Here is a 13195-nt window from a genome sequence, read left to right as displayed (position 1 = left end):
GCCTATTAGAGATAGAGACAAAGGTGACCACTTAGTAAACAAACCTTTAATCTGATCAATTAAGGGTAAAAAATTAAATCCAAACAAATCTTTATGGTTCTTTGTGATTTTGATCCCTAAATAAGTAATTAACTAATTTAAAGGGTAAATTTCCATAAATTGGGACCCGTTTATTTAATGGAAACAATTCACTTTTATTAAGATTTAACTTATACCCAGAAAACTCACTAAATTGAGCCAATAATGATAAAACTGCTGGAATGGATTTCTCCGGGTTAGAAACGAATAGTAATAAATCATCTGCATACAAAGATAACTTATGAATACCTGTCCCACGATTAATACCCAAAATATCCTGTGATTGTCTAATGGCAATTGCCAAAGGTTCTAAGGCAATGTTAAATAGTAATGGACTAAGAGGACATCCCTGTCTAGTGCCCCGAAATAGGCGAAAAAAGGGAGATCTTTGATTATTGGTAACCACTGAGGCTACTGGAGTATGATAAATCAATTTAATCCATGATATAAATATCGGACTAAAATTAAACTTCTCCAACACATTAAATAAGTAAGGCCATTCAACTCTGTCAAATGCTTTCTCCGCATCTAATGAAATCACGCATTCTGAAGTATCATGTGAGGGAGTATAAACAATATTCAATAATCTCCTAATGTTAAAAAAAGAATAATGATTTTTAATAAAGCCAGTTTGATCATCTGAAATAATTTTGGGTAATACCTTCTCCAATCTAGATGCCAGTAACTTAGAAAAAATCTTGGAGTCTACATTCAATAAAGATATAGGTCTATAAGAAGCACAATTAGTAGGGTCTTTATCTTTCTTCAATATTAGAGAAATGGAAGCTCTATAAAAAGATTGTGGCAAATTCCCTAATCTAATGGCCTCCTCAAAAACCTTACCTAACCAAGGGGAAAGAGTAGCAGAAAAAAATTTAAAAAATTCAACTGTATAACCATCTGGACCCGGTGCTTTCCCAGAATTCATTGAGGAAATAGCCCCTTTAATTTCTACATCCGTAATAGGAGTATCCAATATCAAAAGATCATCAGATGATAACCTTGGAAAATTTAATTTCCCCAGAAAATCAGACATGGTATTATAATCTTGAGGAAATTCAGATTGATACAGGGAGGTATAGAAATCTTGAAATGCCTTATTTATCTCATCATGATTAACTGTCAGATTCCCATTCTGCTGACCAATCTTAGTGATTTGACGTTTAACCAGAGCATTCTTCAATTGACTAGCTAACAGTTTACTAGATTTATCACTATGTATATAAAAATCAGATTTAGTTTTCATTAATTGATTTTCAATCGAGGATGTAAGTAATAAACTATGTTCCATTTGAAGTTCAACCCTTTGTTTGTAAAGCTCCTTACTAGGAGCAATCGAATATTTCTTATCAATCTCTTTAATTTTATCAACCAATAAAAGAGTTTCCATCTTGATACGTTTCCTCAAACCAACAGAATAAGAAATAATCTGTCCACGTATATAAGCTTTAAAAGTGTCCCAAAGTGTTCCGCAGGAAATATCATCTGTAGAATTAGTTGAGAAGAAGTCGATCTGCTCCTCCATAAATTTAATAAAGTCAGAGTCTTGCAACAAGGTAGAGTCAAATCGCCATTGTCTAGCATTAAAAGCTGTATCCGTAAATTTCATAGAAAGTAATAACGGAGCATGATCAGAGATAGCTATAATATCATAGTTACAACCGATTACCAATGGAATAAAACAAGAGTCTACAAAAAAATAATCAATTCTTGAATAAGAGTGATGAACATGTGAGAAAAAAGAAAACTCTTTGTCATTAGAATGGCGAAATCTCCAAACATCAAAAACTCCATTGTCAGTCAAAAAGGAGTTAATACAAGTGGCCGACTTATTAGGTAAAGTCTGAATAGATAAAGATTTATCCATCAGAGGATTTAAACAACAATTAAAGTCATCACCCATTATTAACTTATATTCGTTTAGATTGGGTAAAGAAGTAAATAAAGACTTAAAAAAGTCAGGACAATCCACATTTGGAGCATAAACATTAACCAAAGCAACCTTTTTATTACAAAGTAAACCCGTAATTAACAAAAATCTGCCATTCGGATCCAAAAAAATATCATGTTGAACAAATGAAATAGAGGAGTCAATAAAAATTGAAACTCCTTTTACTTTAGCATTCGAATTTGCATGATACTGTTGACCCCGCCAAAATCTAAAAAAACGAAATTTGTCCTCCCTCCTCACATGAGTTTCTTGTACAAAAATGATATGAGCATTAAGTCTTTGGAATACTTTGAAAATCTTCTTTTGTTTAATTGGATGATTTAAACCATTAGTATTCCAAGACACAAAATTAATGGTCTGAGCCATAATTCTATAATCAACCCTTTGGTATAGAAAGGGTTAACCAACTTATAAACTCATGCACCCGGAAGAGGAACAAAAGTAGTGAGAAGACCCGGAAGTGACGACAACACAGACATATTTGAAGTTCAAAAACAGCCCGAATAAAAAAACTAACACAAACTGGTACAAAAAAAATAGAATTAGAAAACAGACCATCCCCCCACCCCCCGAGAAAAAGAGAAAAAGCCAAAATATGACTCAAAAAGAGAAAAAGTAAGACTAATCCTACCCCCATGTCAGCTGAAGAACACTCCATATAAAAAGGATATATATAAAAGAATCACCCCGACTTTAAAAATAAAATCGCTATAGTAAAAACCATATTTCTAAGTATAGTTAGTTATAAAAAGAATAAAAATATAATCACTAAAAACAATTATAACTCGGGCTCTGGCCCAGACAAAACAAAAAATATTTAAGCTGAGATAAGCGATGCCTTGTCTAGAAGAAACACGAAAAATATAAACATAATGCCATCTTAAGCAAAACCAAAAATCTTTTCCAAAAAACCACCATCTTAATCAAGGAAAAATTTACCTTCAAAGAATTAAAAATATACCTTCAAAGGAACAAAGTTAATAGACAAGTATGTAGTTAAATGATTAAAGTGTATAAGGCAAAACAATTAACATGACGCAAACACACTTTAACTTGAGTATAAAGTGTAGGATGAACCTACACCAATAACCAGATTATAATTCTGGTTTAAGAGATCGAGAACCATCTTATACGATCAGAATCATTCATTTATTAAAGACTGGTGTCTGTAGCAGTAGGGAAGTTCTCCTCCAGATATTTTCTCGCTTCTGAAGTTGAAAGGAAAACTTGTCGTGGAGCATTCGACGGAGAAATTCGAAGCTTCGCAGGGTATAGAAGCGCAGGTTTCAGATTTTTCTCATAACATTCAGCCATCAACGGTTTAAAAAGAAGCCTTCTTTTTAAAAGATCTGAACTAAAATCTTCGATCAGGCGGAAGGAAAAATCTTTGATTTTAATCATTCCTAGTCGACGAGCTGCTCTTATAACTTGTTCTTTGTCATGTACATAATGGAACCGGACAATTACCACCGAAGGTTTGTCTGTAACACTCGGTGATCGACGCTGAATTCTATGTGCCCGATCCAATAAAGGGGGGTTATTCGGGAAAATTGTCGGAAACGCTTCTTTTAAAAGTTGAGCAAAATATTTCGAAGGGTCATCTTTTTCTATGCCGTCTGGAAGACCAAGTATACGTACGTTCTGTCTTCTGGAGCGATTCTCAAAATCGTCACTCTTGGCTTTAAGGGCTTCCATCAGCTTAATGGTCGAAATTAAATCCTGTTGCAGTTTTCCAATAGTCAAATCTCGCTTCCGAGCTTCTTCTTGCAGAGACGTAATAAGAGCTTGTTGCTGTTTAATTACTAAATCTGTCTTAACCATGTAATCTTGAAAAGCCTTTATATCTTCTTTAAAAAATTGTTGTAGTTCAGCAAATTTTTGATTCAAAACCTCCATAAACAATTCAAAAGTTAATGGTGTTTGTTGTGTCGGAGCCTGCTTTTTTCCGTTACCGTTCGGATTACGTCCGGGATCCCGTCCCTTAGACCTGAGAGACATTTCTGTTTGCATATCATCAAAAGTTCACAACAAACGCTTGGCAGTAAATCCAAAAAAAAAAATAAAGAAACTTTCGGTATAGGTAAAAATAAGCTGAATAAGGGTGATCAAAGGTTAAAAAAAGTAAAAGTTATGGAGCGAATCCAAAACGGTACTCACTCCATGAGCGTCTCCAGCTGACTCCCCGGGGACCTCCCATCCACTGCCACCAATCTCATAGTTCCCACACCCCGCACTTCCCATTTCTACTTCCTACCCAAAATCCACAAACCTGCCTGTCCAGGTAGACCTATTGTCTCAGCTTGCTCCTGCCCCACCAAACTCATTTCTGCCTACCTTGACACTGTCTTATTCCCCCCAACCCCTGTTCAATCTCTTCCCACCTATGTTCATGACACTTCTCACGCTTTGAATTTTTTCAATGATTTTAAGCTCCCTGGCCCCCACTGCCTTATTTTCACCATGGACCTCCATCCCCCACCCTGACAGTCTCAAAGCTCTTCGCTTCTTTTTGGATTCCAGACCTAACCAATTCCCCTCTACCACCACTCTCCTCCATCTAGCGGAATTAGTTCTTACTCTCAATAATTTCTCCTTTGGCTCCTCCCACTTCCTCCAAACCAAGGGTGTAGCCATGGGCACCCGTATGGGTCCTAGTTATGCCTGCCTTTTTGTTGGCTTTGTGGAACAGTCCATGTTCCAAGTCTATACAGGTAACCGTCCCCCTCTTTTCCTTCGCTACATCGACAACTGCATTGGCGCTGCCTCCTGCATGCATGCTGAGCTCGTTGACTTCATTAACTTTGCCTCCAACTTTCACCCTGCCATCAAATTTACCTGGTCCATTTCCAACACCTCCCTCCCCTTTCTTGACCTTTCTGTCTCCATCTCTGGAGACAGCTTATCTACTGATATCTACTATAAGCCTACAGACTCTCACAGCTACCTGGACTATTCCTCTTCCCGCCCTGTCTCTTGCAAAAATGCTATCTCCTTCTCACAATTCCTCCATCTCCACCGCATCTGCTCTCAGGATGAGGCTTTTCATTCCAAGATGAAGGAGATGTCTTCCTTTTTTAAACACAGGGGCTTCCCTTCTTCCACCATCAACTCTGCTCTCAAACGCATCTCTCCCATTTCCCGCACATCTGCCCTCACCCCATCCGCCCACCACCCCACTCAGGATAGGGTTCCCCTTGTCCTCACCTACCACCACCCCCACCCCCAGCCTCCAGGTCCAAAGTATAATTCTCTAACTTCTGCCACCTCCAACGGGATCCCGCTTGTAAGCGCATCTTTCCCTCCCCCCCTCTTTCTGCTTTCCACAGGGATTACTCCCTATGCGACTCCCTTGTCCACTCGTCCCCCCATCCCTTCCTACCAATCTCCCTCCTGGCACTTATCCTTCTGAGTGGAACAAGTGCTACACCTGCCTCCCTCACCACCATTCAGGGCCCCAGACAGTCCTTTCAGGTGAGGCGACACTTCACCTGTGAGTTGGCTGGTGTGGTATACTGCGTCCAGTGCTCCCGGTGTGGCCTTTTATATATTGGTGAGACCCCATTCCCATTCTGATATGTCTCTACTGTCAAAATGAATCCAAACTCAGGTTGGAGGAAAAACACCTTATATACCGGCTGGGTAGCCTCCAACCTGATGGCATGAACACTGACTTCTCTAACTTCCGTTAATGCCCCTCCTCCCCTTCTTACCCCATCCCTGATATATTTAGTTGTTTGTTTTTTTTCTCTCTCTGCCCATCACTCTGCCTGTTCTCCATCTCCCTCTGGTACTTCCCCCAACCCCCCCTTCTCCCAAGGCCTCCAGTCCCATGATCCTTTCCCTTCTCCAGCTCTGTATCACTTTTGCCAATCACCTTTCCAGCTCTTAGCTTCATCCCACCCCCTCCGGTCTTCTTCTATCATTTCGCATTTCCCCCTCCCCCCACTACTTTCAAATCTCTTACAATCTTTCCTTTCAGTTAGTCCTGACGAAGGGTCTCAGCCTGAAACGTCGACAGTGCTTCTCCTTATAGATGCTGATTGGCCTGCTGTGTTCCACCAGCATTTTGTGTGTGTTGCCAACTAAACTAATTTCTTTTGCCTATGCCATGTCCATATCCTTCATCTTCCCTCACATTCACGTGCCTATCTAAACGTATCTTAAACATTCTAATTTATCTGCCTCCACCACCACCCCAGCCAGTGCATTCCAGGCACCCACCACTCTGTACAATAAAACTTGTCCCTTACATCTCCTTTGAACTTACTAAGTTTCTCACCTGAAATGCATGCCCTCAGGTATTAGATATTTCAAACCCTGGGAAAAGATACTGTCATCTATTCTATCTATGCTTGCCCTCAATCCAGGCAGCATCTTTTGCACCCTCTCCAAAGGCTCAACATCCTTCTTATAATAGGGCACCCAGAACTGTATGTAATACTCCAGATGTGGCTTAATTAGTTTTATAAAGCTGCAATATAATTTCCTGAATTTTGAACTTAATGCTTTTACTAATAGAGGCAAACATGCCATTTGCTTTCTTAACTATCCTATCAGCTGCTTAGCCACTTTCAGGTGCTATGAACTTGGACCTCAAGTTCCGCTTGCTCATCAACAATCATCATCAGTGGGTGCCATGCCCAGTTTGAGCTTTGACTGCCATGGCCCACACACTCCTGTTTCAGGTTATTGGTATTCATTTCCAGTTCTCTGGCTGCTGTCTCCATCATCATTTGTCTTTGCCTTCCTCTTGCTTTCTTCCCTTCAATCTTTCTCATAATTACCGTGCATTCTAACTCCTCTTTCCTAATCACCTGTCCAATGAAGTTACAATACCATGCCTTTATCAGTGTACTGTCTCTTTCCATTTGAACTACCACTGTGCAACACATCACATTTGGATGGATTAAACTCCATCTGCCATTTCTTTGCTCATATCTGCAACTGATCTATGTCCCACTGTATTCTTTGCCAGTCTTCTATACCAATCTTTGACTCATCTGCAAGCTTACCAACCCACCCACCGGCATTTTCATCCAGGTCTTTCATATACACCACAAACAGCAGCGGTCCCAGTACAAATCCCTACAGGTCACCACTAATCACAGTTGTCCCTTCCACAACCGCACTTTGTCCTCTATAGGCAAGCCATCTCTGAATCCAAACAACCAATTCACCATAGGCCATGTACATCTTAATCTTCTGGATGAGCCTCATATGAGGGACCTTGTCAATGCCTTACTAAAATCAATGTAGACAGCTCTACCTTCATTATACCATTCATCAAAAAAACTCAAATTAGTAAGACATGACTTGCTCCTGTACAAAGCCATGCTAGCTCTCTTTAATTTGGCCATGGTTTTCTAAATGTCCATAAATCCTATCCCTCTAAATTCTCTCCAGTAACTTCCCAGCCGCAATAGCAGGTGCATGTGTTTAGTACTCCCAATTTTTCACACAAAGTCCCAAAGTATGAAAAACATATGTAAGTGAGGAGCAATATAACATTATATACTTACAGATAAACAATATAGTATTTATACAGATCAGTATCAATACTTACACCTTCCTCAAATTAGCTCACAAGCACCTACCACAATTAGCATCCGTTTCCAATCATCCCTGGGGAATGCACTGAGGCACATTTTGTACTTTTAGACCCACTCACTTGCATATACATTGACAAAAGGCAATTAGTACACAAGAAAATTATCTACTACATATGTATAAATCAATTTCTAAATATATTCTAAATCATCACATAATGTCTTTTGTATTTATTTATCATCTTTCATACATTTTAATTATTAATTCTTCCCCCATCCCAACTCCTTGGTATGTTCCTTCTGTTCACTGCACATGTGTAGTTTCACTCCAGCATGAATAATACCAGCTCGGAAGCAGCACCTCAGTTTTGCCAAGATGTACCCGGAACCGCAAAATCACAAACAAATGAACAAACAGACCAACAGAGCATTTGACAAATAATGTAAGTGTAAAACAAATAAACATTTATGCACTAACTGTTATTCCCTGTATGTGTGTGTTAATGGTGTATTATGGCAACTACATATACATGATGTGAATGTATATGTTCATGCGTGTATATGTTCATGGAAGCTGCTTTCGATGTTGTGGGTGTGCATCCCCGACACTGTCCGACAAGATATAGTACCAAATGGTTATTTGGATGTAAAAAGGGAAGAGAATGTTAATTCAAGGCTGTGAAATTATTCCAATGCCACCCAAGGCCAGTGAAGACTCCTCTGTCACAGTGGCCTTGCCCTCTCTAGTTATCCTCTTGCTCTTGATATACTGTACAGAATACCCTGGGATTCTCTTCAATCCTACTTGGACTTCCCTAATTCTCTGGAGTTGTTTTTTGCTTCTTTATAATCCTCAAGGGCTCTGTTTGATTCTAGCTTCCTAAGCTTTACATATGTTCCCTTTCTTTCTTAACTAATTACCTCTCTCAACATCCAAGGTTCACTTATCTTGCCATCTTTATCATTCCTTCTGACTGGAATATACCAGTCCTGTACTCTGTGCAGTTGGTATTTAAACATTTTCCACACGTCAGATGTAACTTGCCCAAAAACAACTGTTCCTAATTAATTCTCCCTAGCTCCTGCCTAATGCTCACATAATTTTCCCCTGCTCCAATTTAATACTTCCCCACAAGGTCCACACCTATCTTTATCTTTCACTATCTTAAAACTGAAGGAGTTGTGGTCACTGTTCCCTAACTGCTCACCTACTGAAAGGTCGGTCACTTGGCCAGGCTTATTAACCAGCACCAGGTCCACTACAGCCCCTCCTTTTGTTGGACCATCTCCATCTTGATTCAAGAAACCTTCCTGGATGCACCTATCAAATTTTGCCCCATCTGAACCTCTTGCACTAAGAAGGTCCCAGTTGAAATTAGGGAAGTTGAAGTCCCCCATGACAACAAACCTATTATTTTTACTGCAATCCCAGAGTGACTGGACCCCTTCTGTATTTTAGTTCTACTCATATAAACTCAGGCTACGTCCACACTAGGCCAGATAATTTTGAAAATGCATGATTCACGTAAAAATGATAGGAGTCCACACTAGGCATTTTAAAAAATATCTCTGTCCACATTAAAACAGATATTTCGGCGATTCTCCTACTATTGCACACGCGCAGGACACATCTACTGAGAACAAACGGCATGTTTGGTGTCGAATCTCACCGTGAAAGACTCGGTGTGCATTTGTTCAGTTACAGACTAGAAAAGCTTAAACAACAGACAGCTGTTGGCTCTCGCGCAGGAGGACTTAAAAGTAAAAAAAAACAAATACTGTAGTGTATGGAGGCAACCGACAGGGAGTTCACGGACAGTGAACCCGCTGACAACAAACACTGAAAAACTGATGAACTCTGTTGCATTAATAAAGCCCCTTGTTAAATGTATAAAACATGTCTGCATCAGTGTTATCTTGTATTTCCATACAATGTTACATTAGGCTGTTACACATCTACTGTCAGAGAAGTACTTGCATAAATAGGTAAACCACCTTCATATGAGCAAGGACAGAAAACAGAGCAAAGTGAGTACAGTATACTTATTTATTCAGTAAGTTATGGGTCAAAGTATTTGGTGAGTACATTTCTAACTCTTCTGGCTTCAGTCTCATTGCCGTCCGTACTGAAATTGTTAGTTTGTGTTCAAGAAAACAATGAAATGGCGTGCTGCCGTCACCATCTGTTCTGGCACGTCATGACAGTGTTTTTAGATTTCTCCAGTTATCCTGTCCACACTGTTCTGGCCAATCCAGCGTTTTCAAAATTACACACTCTGGACCGCGTTTCTGAAAATCTCCATTTTCGGGGGACAAAAACAGCATTTTAGTATGGATGGAGGGTAAAAACAAAGAGAAAAAAGTTTGGTCATGGATTTATCCAGTCTAGTGTGGACGTAGCCTCAGTGGGTGAGCCCTCCATTACATCACCTCTGAGTGCAGCTGTGATAACGCCCCTGATTAATAGTGAGACTGCTGAGGAGAAGAGGAGATGCAGGAAGGATCCTACTACCCAAGCACCCGTTTCCCTGCTACTCCAGATCCAGAATTGGCCTCTACAGTCAGCGATCGTGCTGTCGCACCCCTCAGATCTTAAACCTACTTCAAGGTTTCTGACAGAATGCCAATAAAAACAATGGAAAAGGTTTACTAAGAGTTGTTGAAAGTGAGCTTTTCGTGAGTAATCCTGGCACTAGGGAAAGAGAGTGAATGATTCATGGAAAGAACCGTTTCATATGGCATGCTACTGTTTATTGATTAGAGCTTGGCATTTAACACCATCATACCCTCACTGCTAATCAATAAACTTCAGAACCAGAGCCTCTGTGCCTCTCTGCAACTGGACCCTTAACTTCATCTAGAGGGAGGATTGGTATTAACGTCTCCTCCTCGCTGATAATCAACACTGGTATACCTCAAGGATGCATGCTTTGCTAGCTCACTGTTCTACTTTCTCTACACTCATGACTGCGTAGTTAAACACAGCTCAAATAAGTTCACCAATTTCATCAATGATAATACTGTTGTTGCCAGAATCACAGATGGCAACTAGGAGGTGAACAAGGGTGAGACAGATCAGCTAGTTGAGTGTTATTGCAATAACAATCTTGCACTTAACGTCACCAAGACAAAGAATTGATTGTGGACTTCAGGAAGGGAAAGTCAGGAGAACACACACCAGTCCTCACTGAGGGGTCAACAGTGGAAAGAGCATGCAATTCAAGTTCCTTAACGTCAGCACCTCAGAGGACCAATCTTGGGCCCAGCACATTGATGGAATCATGAAGGAGACACCACAATAGTTGTACTTCATTCAGAGTTTGGTATGTTAACAAAGACTCCAGCAAATTTCTACAGATGGAACATTCCGACTGGTTACATCACCAGTGCACAGGATTGAAAAAGGCTGCAGAGGGTTGCAGACGAAGCCAGCTCTGTTATAGGCACAACCAACCCCACTACTGAGGACCTCTTTAAGGGGCAGTCCCTCAAAGAGGTGGCATCCATCACTAAGGAACCTCACCATCTGGGATATGCTCTCTTCTCATTACATCTGGGAGGTACAGGAGCCTGACTACCCACAGTCAATGTTTTAGAAATAGCTTCTTCCCCTCCAGCATCAGATTACTGAATAGCCCATAAATGCATGAACACTACCTTACTATTCCTCCTTTGAACTATTTTTTGGAACTTAACAATATATTTTTTTATGCCCTGCAATGCACTGCTGCAACAAAAAAAAAATTCACATCAGTTCTGATCCAGCTGTTGGAGGAACTGGAGAGGGAGACAGAATGGTCAACTATTAATGCAAAAGGTCAAAGGAACAGGAAACAACCCCCCGGCCCTGAATTAACTTCTGCTCTGACCTTGTGTGCTGCCATTCTCATGGTTTCAAATGCCTTTACAAGACCTTTGCACAAAATGTAATGCTCTTCCATCTTCTTTGCTTAATACTCAACACTAACCAAATTTTTTACCACTTCTTGTAATTTCACCCATTTTGACTCAGTACTTACTCTTCAGTACCATTAGTGACGCACTGTGCACCCTATTTCAGGGTACTGTATCATTGATTTAATACTGATTAATGATAAAGCTGAAAGGTGCTCTTTCTCTCTTTCTCTCTCACACACATCCCCAAAGCTAGTAGCATAGGAACTTATGTGACAGCACCTTCATTGAGCAATTAAGACACTAATTTCAATTCATGATCCTTTTCCCACATACTAATATTTCCTTCGATTAAAATAATTGCGAACTTTTTCCTTAATTGGTGTAGTTTTACTTTCTAGCCATTGCAAGCTTCCACTAACAAAGATTTTATCCAACAGCACCAGTATAGTTCCACAAAAACTGCAAATGTAACTCATGATTATAGGCCTTGGGACCTTCTACCAACTGACATTTAAAATACAGTCTTAACATTTTTTTTAAAACCACAATATTCAACAATTCCATCAACTTTTTTTTGGTCCAAAAACATACATCAACAATTTTGTAAAACATTTGGAATTCATTTCTGAAACTGAGTTACATTACAGGAAGGTGGAGGCAGAGGCAAAGCAAAGTTAAGACGGCGCTAAATGGAGACTCTTTTGATTGCATCTTCGGAAACAGCCATATTTCCATCTTTAATATCTTTATTTTTCCCTTTCAGGATTCTTTTGAAAACCTTGATCTGGAGTTATACATGGACTTCAGTTTTTTGCGGAAATGGGACCCGTTCTCAGGGTTTCAGTACTGGCTGTTGTTCGGCATGTCAAGGGTTTGGCCTGAAAGTCCGGCTTGGATTTGGAAGCTTAAGATCTCGGGGCTCTGGAGATCTAGAGTTGGTGTCACGGCAGGGGAGTCGGAAAATCTATTGCTGTGTGCCTGAAGACCCAGGATCTTTGCGATCTTCAGGCACAGAGCTTGAAAAAAGCCACATAGAATGGACTTTAAACATCGTAAACCAGTGAGTTGTTTATTATGTCTCTCCGCTCACTGGGAAAATGGAGACACCTCCTTCTCCCTTATTAGGGAGAGAGAGAAAAAACATGTGGTATATAGAATGCTGGGTGAAGTGCAATGCCTTTGGGGTAACTGCAAGTCTGTGTCTTTTTTTTGCTGGTGGGGGGGGATTTGTTGCTCGCTGCCGCTTACGCGTGGGAGGGAGGGGAGCTGGGGTGACTTTGGGGTTCTTGAGCTTAACTGTCGTTTATTCTTTGGGGCACTTCTCTGTTTTCATGGATGTCTGCGAAAAAAAAGCATTTCAGGATGTATATAGTATACAATCCAGTGACAGTAAATTTGACCTTTGAACTAAGACAAACTGAATGCTGAAAACAAACTTAAACAGAAAATACAACCAGTCAGGCAGCATCAACGGATGGAGAAATGGTTGAAATTTTGGGTCAGGAATCTTTCAATGGAAGCTTTCAATATTAAAAATTATTTAAAGCATTTTTTCCTGCCAAAAAGGTGTAATCTAAATTTAAAAACAAAAAATTGCAGATATTAGTATTACGAGAGTTCAATATAAGCTCTTAATTGTTTTCATCAATTAATTTTATCATCTGTAAGTTTGAAATATAGATACAGGAAAAAAATTAGCCAGTGAGAAAAAAGCTTAAGAATA

At 39.9% G+C, this 13195-nt stretch overlaps 1 protein-coding gene across 4 annotated transcripts in view; it reads right to left on the bottom strand.

Moving 5' to 3' along the window:
* Window positions 1-13195, bottom strand: part of nsd3 (nuclear receptor binding SET domain protein 3) — a 109238-nt gene that overhangs the window by 25948 nt on the left and 70095 nt on the right. The window lies entirely within an intron of this gene.

This window comes from Hypanus sabinus, chromosome 1 (assembly GCF_030144855.1).
Source record: "Hypanus sabinus isolate sHypSab1 chromosome 1, sHypSab1.hap1, whole genome shotgun sequence".
NCBI classification, from domain to species: domain Eukaryota; kingdom Metazoa; phylum Chordata; class Chondrichthyes; order Myliobatiformes; family Dasyatidae; genus Hypanus; species Hypanus sabinus.
Note: the sequence above shows the minus strand (reverse complement) of the source record. Positions and strands in the feature narration are given on the sequence as shown.